Genomic DNA, 15978 nt, shown 5'->3' with positions numbered 1-15978 from the left:
GGACAGTCCTGAGGGAATCTTGCAGAAGGATGGATCAGTCATGGTGCTGGTGGGGTGAGGGAGAGGGTGGTGGCAGGAGGGCGTGGGGGATCCAGGGCACATGTAGCTTAGGGAACCTAGATGGGGAAGCGAGGGGGGCAGCTTGGAGGGCAGAGGGAGAGAAAAAGTTCAGGTTTGGATATAAATGTCACAACCTTCCTGTGCCTCAGTTTCCTTAATCCGTAAAGCACTATGGGATGCCTGGCTCCCACGTGGGAGGGTTGCAGCTGAGCTAACTAGCAGATGTAGGAGTCCCGGGGGTGGGGCAGGGGCATAAGGAATACAGAAATCCCCGTGAAGGTGCCAGGTGTTCCCACTCCACTGTCCAGGCTAATGGAGATGACTCAGGAGGGGCAGGACCCCCACCGGCACACAGGGCTGCAGGGAGGAGGCCATGACTCAGTTCTGCTGCTCCCCAGCTTTGTGTCTGTGTGCTTGTCCCTCGACCACCAGGAGTTTAGTTTCCTCAAGAGGGCCTCCTAGGTCTGGTGCCCTTGGAAAAAAGCAAGGCCCACGGCCTACCCCCAGGACAAGGGTGCCTTAGCCCAGGCTCAAGGGGGCTCTGGGGAAGGTCAGATCTGTCCTGCCCACCCCTGCCTGGCTGAGCACGAAGGTGCCACCCACCAGCTGAGCAGCCTCGAGCCAGGCTTTCTCCTTCTCCATCAGAGCTTGGGGTTAAAGGCAGGAGTGCTGAGGCCCTTTCCCTTCCATCCACTGCCTCTCCTGTACCTCGGGCTGGGCCCTCTTCCTCCCACAGCTCTGGGGTCCTGTGCCCCGAAGAGCTTCCTTCCTCCTTCCACACGCCTCCCAGTGCCTCCCAGGATTGCAACTTGGCGGAACTGAGCAGGGAGAAGCAGCAGCTTCAAGGTCAGTGGGGCTGAGCTCTTGGTCAGGGGGAAGTGGGGCGGAGAAACCCCCATCCCCCCCACAGGGGCAGGGAGTAGAGAGAGCTCCCTCCAGAGCCGGGTGACCCTGGGCTGCAGAGGAGTGGGGGGAAGAAGGAGAGAGCAGCCCCCTTCCCCCAGCCAGGAGCCCTGGGCCGTTGCTGCTCGTATATCTGTCCCTGGATAATGTATATCCAGCTTATGGAAAATATTCATAATGCTCCTTACACCGAACTGGCCCCCTTCCATAGTGCGTGATCTAAAATTAAATCCATTTCAAATATACAGTAGATCGAGTCAAGCTAATATAAATGAAACATGATTAATAGGCAGAACGCTGTCCTCCTTCGCAGGGACGAGGAGGCAGGGCTGGGGCCACTCTGCCTCCCCCTCCCCACAGCCCCCAGACTCCCCAAGGCCTCTGAGCCCCAGTCCTCATCCCAAACTCCCCTCCCCCTGCACCTGAAATGTGGACCAACCTTGGAATTTGCCCAAATCCTGCCAGGCCATTAGAGCAGAGCGGTTAAGAGAGTGGACTTTGTTGCCTGGAGAGAGCCGAGACCTTGAGCACGTGACTTCGCCTCTCTGAGCCTCAGTTTTCTGACCTATACAATGGGATATTAACAGCCCCTTCCTCGTAGGGCTGTCGTGAGTGTTAGGTGAGATCCTAACGCAGGTAAAACACCCCGATAAAGAGAGCGAGCATTGTTATGCCACCCCCCAAGTTCTGCTCCCTTGGTCCCGGATGGGAGTCTGGATCTGTGCCCCCCGCCCCCACCCGGGCCCCCTGATCAGCACAGAACAAGGGCCAGCCAGAATTCCTGCCATTGCAGGGATACGCTGGGTGGGTTATTTTTAGTTCGTTGGCAAGTGACTGTTACTGACCAAATGTTCCCACCACCGGGGACAGACTCTGCTAAGAGGACACTTGTGTGCTGAACGCAGGGCGGGGAGGGGTGTTTATGGCCTGTCCCCAAGGACTCCACGTGTGTCCCTTTTGCACACGCGTTTGGACACAGGTTCTGAGGCCATTGGCGGAGGGGGGAGCAGAAGGGCCGGGTGGATTCAGGAAGCAGGCTCACCTAGCCTTTCTCTCTTTCCCAACTGGGCACGAGGGTGCCTGGCACTAAGGACGCTCCTCAGCGTGGAACGAGAAACAATGTCACCCTCAGAGAGGAGTGTACCTCTCAGCCCACTGGCCAGCACTCCATGTTCCTCCCTTTAGGAAAGACCCAGCTTCCACTGGCCTAGTGTGTGTGCACACACGTGTGCCTTCTGGTCATTGCTCCAGGTACAGTATGCCCCTTCCTACCCGCCTGGGCCCCTGCCCCCGACTCCATATTCTGGGGTCTTTCAGCCCCACACCATAATCCCCATCGCGGGTGATCTTCTGAACTTCCTGGTGTGCTTGCCCCAATTGGGGAACCCCGCCTTCTGTGCAAGCCCCTGAGAGTCCCAGGGTGTCGTCATCCGATCATCACCCTGTGCCATTTCTTTCTCTTTCTCCCCGAAGGGTGGGAGGGGGCTAGCCCCGCAGCGTGGGAGGGGGTGCTGCTGGCTTTTTCCTTGTCATTGGCCATTTGCCGCCTGCTTCACCAGGCGTGTTTTGAGCATGTTTGCATAAAGTGGATGCAGGCTGCAATTCCGTGATGAATTCTATGAATACTAATCCGATACTACCCTTGACCTTGGGGTCATCGAAAGATCAAAACCAAACCATTTAATATTTTCCTTTTGCAGATCAATAGAAGCATAAATTCCCCCTCAATGACAAGTATAATTTCAAACAGATCTATAGAAGGCATGCATGCATTTCCAGCCGGAGACACTCGCTGCCTGCTTCGCCTTTTGGGGAGCAGACGAGGAGTTTCTTGCCTTTTCTACCATTGAATTTCTTTTTGCCTTTTTTTATGGCTCTGAAATGCTATTTTCAGCAGCTGCTGTCATATAAATATCTCTTGTTTTTCTTCTCCTCTTTCCCTCCTGGTGAAAAGGGCAGGGGACCTATTGAAAATTCCGCTTTATCTCTTTCAGTCGGGTTCAAGTACAGGTCGAATAATCGATCCCTCCTCCTTTTCTTTTTAAAGTTTCCTGTCGTTCTTTTGGCCGGATCAGCAGCGGAGAGGAATCAGAGGGCAGCGCTCTTTCTGCAGATGCTCTCGGAGTGTCTGTGTGGCTGTGTTTGTGTGCGTGTTTGCGTGCGATCTGCAATTGGGTGGGGGGTATGAGTGTGTGTGCACACCTTTGTGCATATGACAGTAAGCGCTCATTCTTGTTCAAATTCTCACCCAGAACACGAGGAGGGAAGAAACAGAGAATCATCAAAGAGGAAAAGTTAACGGCTGGAGAGGGCATTGTTAACCCTTATGGCTTGGCTCACCTGGCTTTCCACCCTGCAGCTCCGCGTGCACCCGCCAAAGCGGCTGAGTCTTTTTATGACTACAACTCCAAGAAGGGAAAAAAGACGCAAAAAGAAGAGGTGGGAAAAAACCAAACCAGGAGGCGGAGGAGAAAAAAGCAAAAGAAAAGAGAAAGAGAATTAAACCATTAATCTGCCTGGATTTTCCACTTCACAGAGTAATCAGTTTGGAAGTGACTGAAATAAAGTGGAATGTACGATTCCCACCATCTCCTCCCTCCAGTCCACATTTCTTATTTACAGAAAAACGGGGAGCCAGAGAGGCGGCCTCCTTGCCCCCCACAAAGGCCTCCAGTGTCCGCTCGAGACGAGGACAAGGACCCCAGCCCTCAGCCGCAGCAGCCCGATGCCTCGACACCCGGGCGACGGCCGCCCTGAGCTGGAGGTGCAAAGCCAAGATGATTTAATTTATAGAAAGGACAAGGATGTCGTGTAGCAGATTTAATCATCGGAGAGTTTAAAAAAAAATAAGGACCGGGCTAATGTCGTAATTTACATTTCAGGATAATAAAGAGAGAAAGACAGACAAGGAAGGGCCCTAGCCAGCGAGGGAGTGAGGAGGGGAGGCCGACCAGGGGGCCGAGGGAGCCCAATAGATTTGCCTGAAACACCAATAAATTTAAAAACAAACCCAGAAAGCTAAAGACAGCCCCTGGAAAGTGCTGGGAAAATGGACCATCGATTTTAGACTTGATCTGCATTTTGTATTTTAATAATGCTCTCTCTGTCTTTCCTTTTCTCTCTCTCCCTCTCTTACTCTCTCTCTCTTTTGCAAAATATAAAAGCTGATCTGATAAATATTAATTTGAACCATCATAATGTATTTGAAAATTCCAGCTAAAATGTCACCACATGGAACATTAATGTAATATTTCAAGGCCCTGAGAGCAATACTCATATTGATTGCATTTATTTCACTCCAGGGAGGAGAGATAATTCTTCAATGTGGGACACATCTGGGAGCCAAGGAGGCAGGGGCTGAGGGGAGAAATGCGAAATTATATATGGTCATAAAAAATACAAAACAGAAAATCCTCCCCAAAACTCCCCTCTCCCGTGGCGCCCCACACCCAAACTTGGCTTTTTAATTTCCCAGCATTACGTGGGGCAGTGGGAGGCAGAAGCTCGGGTGCCTTTGGGCAAAAGGCAAAAGCTCTTGTGTGTGCCTCTGGGGTGGTGGTTGCAGGATTCAGCCGCCTCTCCCTGGGCCCCTCTGCGTGGGTCCTGCCTCCAGGCATTTGCTGACTCCCGGGAAGGCGTCAGGGCCCAGCTGGGGATGGACAGACAGACAGAGGGACTGGCCAAACTGAGGCGCCCCCCTTGAGCTGCCGAGTGAAAGTTTGTGAATGCACAAAAACTGTGGAGTCCTGGGAAGGGGAAGAGAAAGAACAGGGGAAGGGAGGGGAGAGGAGAGGAGACAGAGAGAAAGGAAAAGCAAGAGATACCAAGACAGAGAAAGAGGAAAGGAGAGAGGCCCAGAGAGGAGACAGGAATGAGGGAGAAAAGGAGGAAGGAAGACTAAGTGAGGAGGGGAGAGGCTGAGGGGGGCTTGGGCTGTCTGGAGTCCCAGCTCCTTTCACTGTCATTAAGGATATTGATGTGCTCAGGCGTCAACGAGTCTTTGCACAAGTGAAAGGAAATCTGATGCTGGTGATGACCCCGAGCCCACGCCCTCCATGCCCCCTGCCTGCCCTGAGCAGAGACCTGGGAGGCTGCCAGGAGGTAGGGGGGATGGTGAGACCCCATCGAGGATTGAGATGCCCAGGCTTACAGAACCCAAGCTTTCCCAGCCCAGGGCCCGTGCAGGGCTGGGGAGGGGGCACCTGGAACCTGCTTCTTTCAAGACCGATGCACACGCTCCAGGGCTGGCTGCCTGGCCTCCTGGTCTGCTGCCTTGGCCTCAGCTCCTCAGCAGGTACCTGCAGCCCAGAGGAAGGCTGGGGGACTCTCTCCTGACGGAGCCCTCAGCCCACATTAGAGCCTCATCCTCCTGCTTGCTTTTTAGGGGGTTGTGTTTGGGGGGCGCTGACCTTTACAGCACCCCTAGAAGGCTGAGGGGAGGGGGCCGGGAGACACCCCAGAGGCCCAGGAACTGGCCAAGGTCAGGCTCATCCTTGTCATCTCCCAGGTCTCTGCCCAAATGTCACCTTCTCACAGAAGCCCTCCCTGACCACCTAAACAGCCCCCAACACACACTCCCTATCACACTTGCATGTCCTACTTTATGCAGAGCACTTGTCACTATCTGGAAGTATCTTAATTACGCGTTTACATGATCATCCATCTCCCCCCACTTGGAGATTAAGTTTTTTAAGGATAGGGCCCCAACCTTGTTCACCATTATATCCCCTACCCTCGCACAAAGCAGATGCTCCCTGTGTTGGTTGACTTGATGGAAGGAAGGACGGATGGAAGATGCACAGATGGACAGATGGATGGATGGATGCTAAAGGCTCTACCTTTACGCTAAACCACCCCCTGCCCCAGCCTGAGCCCCCTTTGGGCCATGTGACCCAGCATCGCACCCACCCGGGGACCCGTCCCAGCCCCGCTCCCGCTGCCGCCCGCCGCCCGCCGCCAAGGCTGCGCACCCCCGCCTCCCCTGAGCTGTCACTCGCGGAGCTGCCACAATATTGTGAAGGCTCCGCGCTCCCGCTCCTCGGCGCAGCCCGCAGCCCGCGCGGGGAAAGCGAGGGAGGCAGCGGCGGCGGCGGCGGGCGGCGCGGCGATGAATAATGCATGACCAAGGCGCCCCCTACCGGCGGCCGCGGGCTCAGCGGGGACACGGCCCCGCCGCGCCCCGGACCTAGTCGGGACCAGGTGGACACGGCAGGTGTCCCTTCCCCGCCCAGGGCCGCCTGGGGAGGGAACTTCCCGCCCGTGTCCACCCTCCCCGTCCCAGCCGCCTAGCCTTTGCCCTCCCCGGGTCGCTCTCCCCATTCCACATCTGGGGAGCAGCCTCCACCCACCCAAAACTGAGGACCGAGTTTGGGGAGGTGGCAGAGGCTGCACAGAGCCTGTAGCAGGCCTGAGCGGCCTCTTGCCATGCTGATGCCGGGTAGGGGTGGAATGGGGAAGCCGACTGCCTCTCACCCCAGCGCTGCACCCGGACTCGGGCTGGGCCGGGAGCGCAGCCTCAGGGAAGGGCCAGCTGGAAGGCGGGAGAGAGAAGAAAAGGCGAATTAATTTGTTTATAAAAATTCGTGCAACTTATTTTTGTCTCTATATGGTAAATATCTAAATATATAATTATCTGATTAAGTTAATGTTATCAAAAAAATTAGTGCAAGCAATTTCCTATGTTTCCAAGTTTCTGTAGAACATTGAGATACTTTTTTTTAAGTTAAAATAAAATACAGGCAAGCCCACTATGTCTATGTGGGTGTCTGTCATTTTAGAATAAGAGTCCTAGGAGCGTCTTCCTGGGGGCTCCTTCCTGGGAGGAAAGGACCTTCTTGGCTGCCCTCCACCTCGAGATGCCTGGTGGCAGAGGACACAGGTCGAGGGTGATAATAAAGAGCAGGCCCTCACCAGGTCTGGAGTGCCCCCCAACATGGCTGTGATCTCTGGGGTTGTGCCGCCATGATCACTGGTTCCGCAGGCCCACCACCTCCTCCTAACAAGCAGGCAATGAGAAGGGGAGCAGAGGTCTCCACCCAGCTTTCAAGCTCCCAGTCATGCAGGCCCCCTGGGAGCTGGGCCTCACGGCCTCTCCTCATTGAGAACAGATTCTATTTGACAACCCCCCCCTCCTCTAGTCATTCCTGCTGTCACCTGACCCATTGCCTGGCTTTAATAAGCCGGAAGGGAGGGGCAATTATCCCAGAGGTCGGGATCTCTGGCCCCTGGGAAGCTTCTCCAGCCCATCTGTTGAGCACTTGCTGAAAGATTGGCACCTAGTGGGATCTCTAGTCCCAGCAGCACCCTGCAAACTACAATTTGAGCCCTGTGTTACAGATGGGGAAACTGAGACTCAGAGAGGTGCACTCATGGGCCCAAGATCACACAGCTCACATTTGAACTCTGCCTTATATTCTCTAGAGCCTGAGGCTGGGATGAGCTAAGAGGCATGGAGCAGGGAGGAGCAACTCCATCCTTCCACCCAGATGGTCCTCTTGTGCCCTGGACCCTACCCCCAGGACTTAACCTTGAGCTGGTCCACAAGCCCTCCCCATCCGGGCAGCACTTGATCTGGGTCACTAAAAATGGGTTGCAAACTCAAGTGCCCTGGATTCTGGCAGGCAATGCTGCACTTGGGAAATACATGGCGCCCCCCCCCCAATAGTTTCCTGAATAGTTTTGGCTTTTAAGTTCAGGGCGATGACAACTGACAACTTTGGCCTGGAATGTCTCTCCTTCGGGTGAGGCCCCGGTCCCACCATGGGCTTCCCTGCATCTTCCCTTCTTAACCATCCCTCTCCCACCTCGGACCTGGGGAGCTAGAGCTAAGCAAGGCGGGTGAGGGAGAGGAGACAGCCTCCCCAGGGATGTCCTCTCCACCTCTGGGAGCTCCATCCCACAAAGACTCCCCACCTCTGTTCCCCGGAGAGCACGGGGGGCTCCTGCATGACTGAATAGGTGACCTCCCACTCATTCATATGCATGGATCAAATTTTGGAAGTGCAATTAATTACCTGTTGTTGTGTCTGCTTTAATTATTGTCATGTTTTCTATGCACTTTACACAACTTAATAAACAGTTGGGGAAACAAGATCTTGGTGGGGCCAGGGCTGGGGAGAAGCTAGGCTCTGCCCCAAGCCAGGGAAACACTCTTTCCACCTGTCATTCATGATCACGTCCATTCATTCTTTTGCTCATTTATTCATTCATTCTCCAATCACTCAGTCATTGATTCATTCACTCAGTCTCTCATTCATTCAGATATTCATTTACTCATTCATTCATTCATTCATTTATCCAGTGAATAGGTACTAGCACGGCCATGTGACAGGCTCCAGGAGAGGTGCCAGGAAGGCCATGGTAAACAAAACAAGAAGGTCCTTGCCTTTGAAGAGCTGATAGTCTTGTGGGCGAGACAGACAATAAACACATGCAATGATTATAAATAGAGCTAGAATGGTCAGGGAGGACTTCTTGGAGGAGGCAACATTTAAACCCATTCCAATTTACTCATTTGTTTATTCATCCATTCAGGCAGAGCAGGCTCTGTTCCTGGAGAGGGCCAGAGATGGAAGGCCCAATTCTGAGCCAAGACCTAGGGGGAGAGAGTACCAGCAGCCCAATTATTACAAGGCAAGGGGAGACACAGTGGTGGAGGTAGGAACCAAGGGAGGTGGGAGCACGGCAGCTGGAGAAACAGCCAGAGAAGACTTTCCTTGGGAGGAGGTGTGGAATGGGTCTTCCAGGATCCACAGAAGGCGAGTAGTTTGAGTCTCCAGAGAACAGGCTCAGGGTCCAGGCACCAGCTTCTTTGGAGGGAGTGACCAGCAAGTCCCTGTCCCAAGTGCTGGGCGCAGTGGTGGTAGTGGGGAGGAGGAGGATAAGGCCGCCCGCTTCCCAGGCCCCTAGCTGACTCTAATTCTTGCTTGGGGTCGGAGGGAGCTTTGTAAGGCTGGGTCTTGGCGGAGGAGGAGGAGTGTGCCAGCCAGAGAAGAGCACTCCAAGATGAGCGGGGCACAGGCAGAGGCCTAGGGGCAGGAGGGAACTGGCGGCTCGGCTTGGGAGGGGAGAAGCCTGGCTTGGTGGCAGAAGATGGTGCCTGAGGCTGAGGAGGTGGGAGATGAGGTGGCCAGACCACGCAGCGGGGGTGGGGTCTGCGCGAGCAAAATCCTGAAAGCAGTGGGAAGCCACAGACCGTCTGCAAGCTGGGGAGGCACCTGTCAGAGCTGTTTGCTTCCAAATGCCTCTGAATGCCTGCTGTGGGCGGGGATGTGGCAATAAGGAAGACATGGCCTCCACCTGTGCAGAGCCAAGGACTCCAAGGGGGCCAGATCAGGTGGTCAAAGTGACATGAGGGTGACCACCCCCAGTGCCCAGGAGCCAAGAAGAGTGGGTTAGGCTCAGAAAAGAAAAATTAAAAGCTGGTAATGCTTAGTATTTATCAAGTCTTTCCTCCACTCCAGGTGCTTCCCATTCGTTATCCCATTAATAACCGTAATAGGAGCCGCAGCAGCAGTAATAACTAACACTTACTTTGTGCCAGCTTCTTTCTGTTCGATGTGCTTTCACCCACATTCATTCCTCTAATCTTCACAACAACCCTAGAAGGTGGATATCATTATTATTACCCCCATTTGACAGAGAAGGACCTGGAGGCTCAGAAGCTGAGGGACCTCTCCAAGGAGTAAGTAAGCCAGGACACGGACTCAGGCCCTCCCAGTTCCACGGTCCATACTGGCTTCATTCTGCCCCCACTCCATCCAAGGATGAGTTGGGGGCACAAGGGGAGCGGGAGCGGCCGGTGCAGGGCATCCGTGACTGGCCCACGGCACCGTCCTCTCCCCTCGGGCAGCCCAGGGCTGCCGCAGTCTCCTTCTGCCTACGGAGGCTGGTGTTTTATGAACCCAGAACCGCAGCAAGATTCTCCTATTAATTTATTGGTATTGCTAATTAAACATCATATTCGCAAATGTAAATTTCCTAATGGCCTCCCTTCCATTTCCGAAGTTTCCTAAAAGAGCCTTCTTGTTACGGTTGTCAATTGAAACCAATTAAATCTCACTGGATGGGTGGGCTGTGGCTGGCTCAGAGGTCACCGAGAGGATCTGGGGCCTCTGGACTGGGCCTAGCTGGGGCCCTTCTTGACCGCAGAGCAGAACTGGGACAAGAGAATGTTGGGGAGAAGGAGGCCGAGCTGGGCCAGGTCTGAGCTCTTGGGTGTCAGCTGCCTTCTCCGTGACATAGCCTCATCAAGGACGGGCTTTCCTCTCGTCCCTGATTCAGTTGCTGGCCTGGGCCTGCAGCTGTTTGCAAGGCTGGGTCAGGGAGGCCAGGACTAGGGGGAATGAGCGGTGGGCAGGGAGGTGGAGGGAGGAGAGCATCCAAGGGGAGGATCCAAGAAGGAGCGAATGCCAGTACTTGGAGGAACCTTAGAGATTTTTTTCTAGTGGAACCCCTCATTTGCAAATGAGGAAACTGAGGCACAGGAGAGGAAGTGACTTGCCCAAGGCCACAGAGTCATCAAGCGGAGGAGTTGGGACTTAGACGGGTCTGCCTCTGATCCTTTTGAGAATCTGATGAGTTCCTTCCTCTCTCCAGAAAAATGTACCCAGGGACTGTGTAATTACAGGAACCCTGCTCCATACCATGGCGACCCCTCACCCCAATTCAGTCATTTCCTAGTGTTTGAAAGCAACGGCTCTTGGGTCAGAAGATACCACTTTTGAATCCCACATCCAACAAGTTCTCTGCCTCTCTGGACGTCAGTCTCCCCATTTGTAAAATGGGACAACAGTCTCTCCCTCCCGGGGCTGCTGGAAGGGTTATTTGACAAGCGTGTGAGTGAAGGCTCAATATGTGGCCAATAGCAGGATAGGCCTCAGCACGGCAGAGCCCCGTGGGGTAGGGGGCCCTGGCTGGTCCTGTGCGGGACTGCTAGGTGGAACCAGGAGGTGGGGGAGGGGGAGGCTGCACTAGCCTGGGGCTTAGACTCATGTTTGGAATAATGGTCACTGTTTGCTCAGCATAGTACTGAGACACCACACGCGTCATCTCTGTAATTCTCCCCAGTTGACGAGGTAGGTGCTGTCATTGCCCCCTTTACAGATGAGGACATTGATGTTCAGGAAGTCAGTGACCTGCCTGGTCTGGGGTTCTCTGGGGGAAGGGCCCTCTGACTCCAGGATCTGCTGAGCTGTAGCGTGAAATGGAAGAATGAACAGTGGACCAGCTGCCGGGACCCCGTTCCAGTCCCTGCTCTGCAGCTTCTTTGCTGGGAGAGCTTGAGCATATCCCCTGCACAGTCAGGGCCCGAGGCCCCGTCTGAAATGTGTCAGAGAGGACTGATGGCCTCTCCAGGCTGGTCTGACACCAGAGTGCACACTGTGGTCAGCACTGCCCATTCCGCTCCGACAACTACAGGCCTAGCATCCCCTCCCTACACCTCTAAGCACGGCCTCTGGAGAGACAGGCAGAAAAGAGAACCTGTGGGGGAAACTAAGTCAAAGAGCCAAGGCATTGACAAGGACCCAGAGGATGCAGAAGACCCCTTCACTTGCCTTTGTCCCTGGTACCTCTGGGAAAAGCTGGGGAGTGAGGCTGGAGGGGAGGCAGGCAAGTGAGGGGCGCTGCCCAGATGCCAGGAAGCACCCACCTCACGCCAGCACTCCGTGGCCCACGTGGCTTTTGTGTGTCAGTATCTTCAGGGGACCAGTGGGTAATCTGAGTGTTTTGGTTGCTGCTTGGGAATCTCCATTAGGGAAAGTTTTAAAAATACATTCTATTGTTGTTTATTATTAATGGTAATGACACAGGGAGTGAGGCTGCTCATCAGCTCCCTATTGTCCCAGGCTTCTAATGTGCTGGGGTTGAGCAGCCGGAACCAAGAGCCCAGCACAGAGCTCGAGGTGGGCTCCAGGCATGCTGCTGGGCCCCGAGTGTCCAGACTTAAAAAAAAAATCTTATTGTGGTAAAGTACACAGAACAAAAAATTTGCCACTGTAACCCTTTTAAAGTATACAACTCAGTGGCATTAAGTCCGTTCACGATGTTTTGCAATTATCTAGTTCCAGAACATTTACGTCACCCCAAAAAGAAACCTCATACCCATTAAGTGGTCACTCCCCATTTTCCCATCCCCTTGGCAACCACTAATCTGCTTTCTGTCTCTATGGATTTGCCTATCTGGACATTTCATATAAATGGAATCGTGCACTACGTGGCCTTTTGCATCTGGCTTCTTTCACCTAGCATCGTGTTTTCCAGGCTCCGCGTCATGGCATGTACCAGTACTTCATTCTATTCTACAGCAGAATAACATTCCACTGTATGGATATACCACATTTTCTTTATCCATCCATCCGCTGATGGACATTTGGGTTGTTGTCTGGATTCCGGGTAGGGAGATGTCTAGATTCGGGTGCACAGATATCTAGAGAGCAGATATAAGGATATCCATATATGCTGGACATGAGGGTGCCCAGGTTCTGGACTTGAGGGTGTCCAGACTTCAAACCACCAGCTCGGGGCCCAAAGGACCACCTCGGTGCTCTCAGGTAGGTAGGTGGGCTCCCACTGGGAGCCCCAGGGAAACTATCTGCAGCTTGAAAGGGTGCAGGTTCCTCGAGGTGGGGGGAAGAGGGACCGGGGGCACCCTTCAGACACATGACCCCGTAGGAGGGTGGGGGCTGGATGAGATGACCTTCAGAGGGCCCTTTGTGGGCTTTCGCATGGGCAAAAGTCTCTCCCCAACTTGGCAGAAGTTCGGTGCCTAGATCATAGAACACAGAATGTTAGAGAAGGGCAGGGCCTTGCCGTGGTCCAGTTCAAGTGCCCTGTCCATGGCCAATTTAGAGATGGGGAAACTGAGGCCAGGAAAGAGAAGTGACCACCAATGCCCTCATAGCTACCATTGACTGGTGCTTCCCACGTGCCTGGCACTGTGCTCAGCATGAGCTCCCTTAAGCCACAGACTTAGTGAGGCGCGTTCTAGTGTGATCCATTTTCCAGATGAGAACATGAAGTCTCAGAGAAGTGAACTCATCATATTAAATGTAGGGGAGGGCTGGAAGTCCTCAGGTGTCCTCAAGGGAACAAGAGGTTTTGCAGCTAAACCCATGCCACTGTGGCCAATGACAACTGTCCTCAAGATTGGCACTGAGTCATCCTCTCCCAGGGGGCTCCTCCTGGTACCTCCATCCCTCCGCCCACCTCCAAGCCAGAGGCTGCACTTCTTGAGAGGTGGCATACACAGTGGCAAGAGCACAGACCTGGGCGCAAATCCCGACTCCATTCCATGGTAACTTACTTTATCCCACCGAGCCTCGGTGTGCCCATCTGTAAAGTGGGGAGTCTTGCTGATGCCCACTGCAGAGGGTTGCTTTAAGAGTTAAAGGAGTTGACGCATCTATGAGCCTTGCACAGAGCTTCACATACACTGAGTTCTCCTAAAATGTAGCCCAAACAAACAAGCACAGCCTCCAGCCACAGCCTCCCCTGGCCTCCCCTCCAGGCCCTTTGTGGGAAGAGGTGGACGGGACATCATCTGACAGGAGACCAGGGAGCCTGGGGTTGCCCCGGGGATCCGCAGCTGAGAAGGAGTGGCGCTTAGGGTCTCAACGGGATAATCAGAGGGGACACCACCTTAATTCCACCTCCATCAGCCCTCCGCCAGAAGACACGACCCTTTCACCTCATCAATATTCAAGAGCTTAACAAAAAAAGCTATAACTAGGGAAGTCAGAAATAATGGAATGCAGTATTGATTATTTTATGGTGCGATTAGGGGTAATTACATCTCTCAAATTTTATTTTAATGTTACTTTCTACTACTTTTAGCCTTTTAAAATTATCCCAAACATCCCCATTTAATGGAACACACATGCCTTCAATTTCGATGTGAAATACTTTTTTTCTGCTAAAGTGTGACCTCAATATATTTGAAAACATAAATTACACCATGTATAAACCATAAAAAATGAATGATGAATTTAATTCTGGTGAAGCGTGAGGGACTGAGGACGCAGGCGGGCGGAGGTGCTGTTTATCCAGTGCGAAGGGGACAGTCAGAGGCAGGAGGGGGCAGCGGGGGCTGGAGGGGGTGCCTGACCTTCAGGAGCACCAGAATGGGGCTCAGAGCTCTTGAGGACACAGGCCAGGGAGGGACTTGGAGGCTGTGCCTGCCCCAGGGCTCTCCCTCCCCTCGGGCGAGCTCACAGCCACTTCCTCTGCCCACTTCCCTGGGGAGAGTTTCCAGGGCACTTGCAGTTTCTTGGTCTGCCTTCAGCCTTTCAACCTAACTCTCACCATAAGAGGTAGTGTGGTTGGTCGCTAAAGTGCTGTTGCTCCATTTTATTGGTTCCATTATACAGATGAGCAAACTGAGGCCGAAGGCACTCACCTAAAGTAACCTGGTGAACAGATGCTGCGGCCCTGGGGGCTGGCTGCAAAGCCAGAACTGGGGCCTCTGCAGCTCAAGAGCTACCAGCTGTCAAAGAGAAGAGTCTGTTGTAACTGCCCATGTCCCCGTGGACATCAGGGCAATGAGCAGAGTGGTTGAGGAGCCAGGCTTTGGGGCTGGACAGCCCTCAGTTCAAATCCTGGCCCCCTTATAGGAGTGCTATGAGGCCTCTACCACTGAAAAGCCCCTAGCACGCTATTTCTGTTCTTCTGTTGCCCAGGGTCTATGCTGGGGGGCGGGGTGGGGGTTTTCAAAACGTGGGTAAGAATTTCTCCTGAGCTCTCTGGGCACGGCCTCCAAACCTTAGTTCTGGCCTTTCCTGGTTCCTGCGCTCTCCTCCTTCCCCTTTCCTCAGGTGGCTGGCAGCTCATTATTTGGGAACCGCCCCCCCCAACAACATATTGTGAGCCCGAGGAGGGCAGGGGCCAGCTCTCCTTATTCACTGTATCTCCAGCAACAGCACATTGTAGGAACTCGAGAATATTGTACAAATGAAATGCTGTCATCAACAAGTGACTGCGTTGAGGGGCTGGCCCCGTGGCCAAGTGGTTAAGTTCGCGCGCTCCACTGCAGGCGGCCCAGTGTTTCATTGGTTCGAATCCTGGGTGCAGACATGGCACTGCTCATCAAACCACGCTGAGGCAGCATCCCACATACCACAACTAGAAGGACCCACAACGAAGAATATACAACTATGTACTGGGGGGCTTTGGGGAGAAAAAGGAAAAAATAAAATCTTTAAAAAGGAAAAAACAAACAAGTGACTGCGTTGCTAATGTCAATGATTAATTCTCAGCCTTGCCCGTCAGCAGCATTTGCCACAGGGTACCTCCCTGAGATGCTCTCTGGCCTTGGTTTCCTGGACAGCCCACTGTCTCCCCACTTTCCTCCCACCTCCCAGCTCCCTCACCCGGCCTGCTTTGGGATTCCTCGTCAGCCTCTTCACCTTGGAGGGCCCACAGCGCTTCCTTTGGTTTCTCCTCTACCACATCCCGCTCCCACCTTTAAGAACCATCTAGACCAGCGCTGTCCAACACAAGTATCGGGCAAACTCTTAGGCAATTAAAAATCCTTTGGTAGCCACAATTTGGAAAAGTGAAAAAAAAAAAGTGAAGTTGATTTAAATACTGTATTTTATCTAACCGAATATATCCAAAATATTATTTCAATTTATCAATATCAAAAAATCATTAATGAGCTATTTCACTTTTTTTCATCCTAAGCCTTTGAAATCTGGTGTGTATTTTACGCTTGGAGCGCATCTCAGTTGGACTAGGTACATTTCAAGGGCTCAGTAGTCACAAGTGGCTCACGGCTACTGTATTGGGCTGCGAAGGTCCCTACAGTGACTGTTTCCAATGCGTGTCTCCAGCCCAGACCTCTCTTCTCAGCTGGGGACGTTAGTTTTGTTTTTGTTTTTGTTTTTGTTTTTTGAGGAAGATTAGCCCTGAGCTAACATCTGCTGCCAATCCTCCTCTTTTCGCTGAGGAAGACTGGCCCTGAGCTCATATCCATGCCCATCTTCCTCTATTTTATACGTGGGACGCCTACCACAGCAT

The 15978-nt window shown here is 53.2% G+C and overlaps 1 long non-coding RNA gene across 1 annotated transcript; it reads left to right on the top strand.

Moving 5' to 3' along the window:
* Positions 1-347: 347 nt before the first annotated feature.
* Positions 348-4675, top strand: LOC139045462 (uncharacterized). The gene is made up of 3 exons (XR_011503792.1): positions 348-906; positions 1429-2214; positions 3216-4675. It is a non-coding gene; the product is annotated as an uncharacterized lncRNA (long non-coding RNA).
* The last annotated feature ends 11303 nt before the right edge of the window (positions 4676-15978 follow it).

The sequence above is a fragment of the Equus asinus genome, chromosome 5 (assembly GCF_041296235.1).
Source record: "Equus asinus isolate D_3611 breed Donkey chromosome 5, EquAss-T2T_v2, whole genome shotgun sequence".
In the NCBI taxonomy this organism is placed as follows: domain Eukaryota; kingdom Metazoa; phylum Chordata; class Mammalia; order Perissodactyla; family Equidae; genus Equus; species Equus asinus.
The sequence above is the reverse complement of the archived record's forward strand: the minus strand, read 5'-3'. Positions and strand labels throughout refer to the sequence as shown.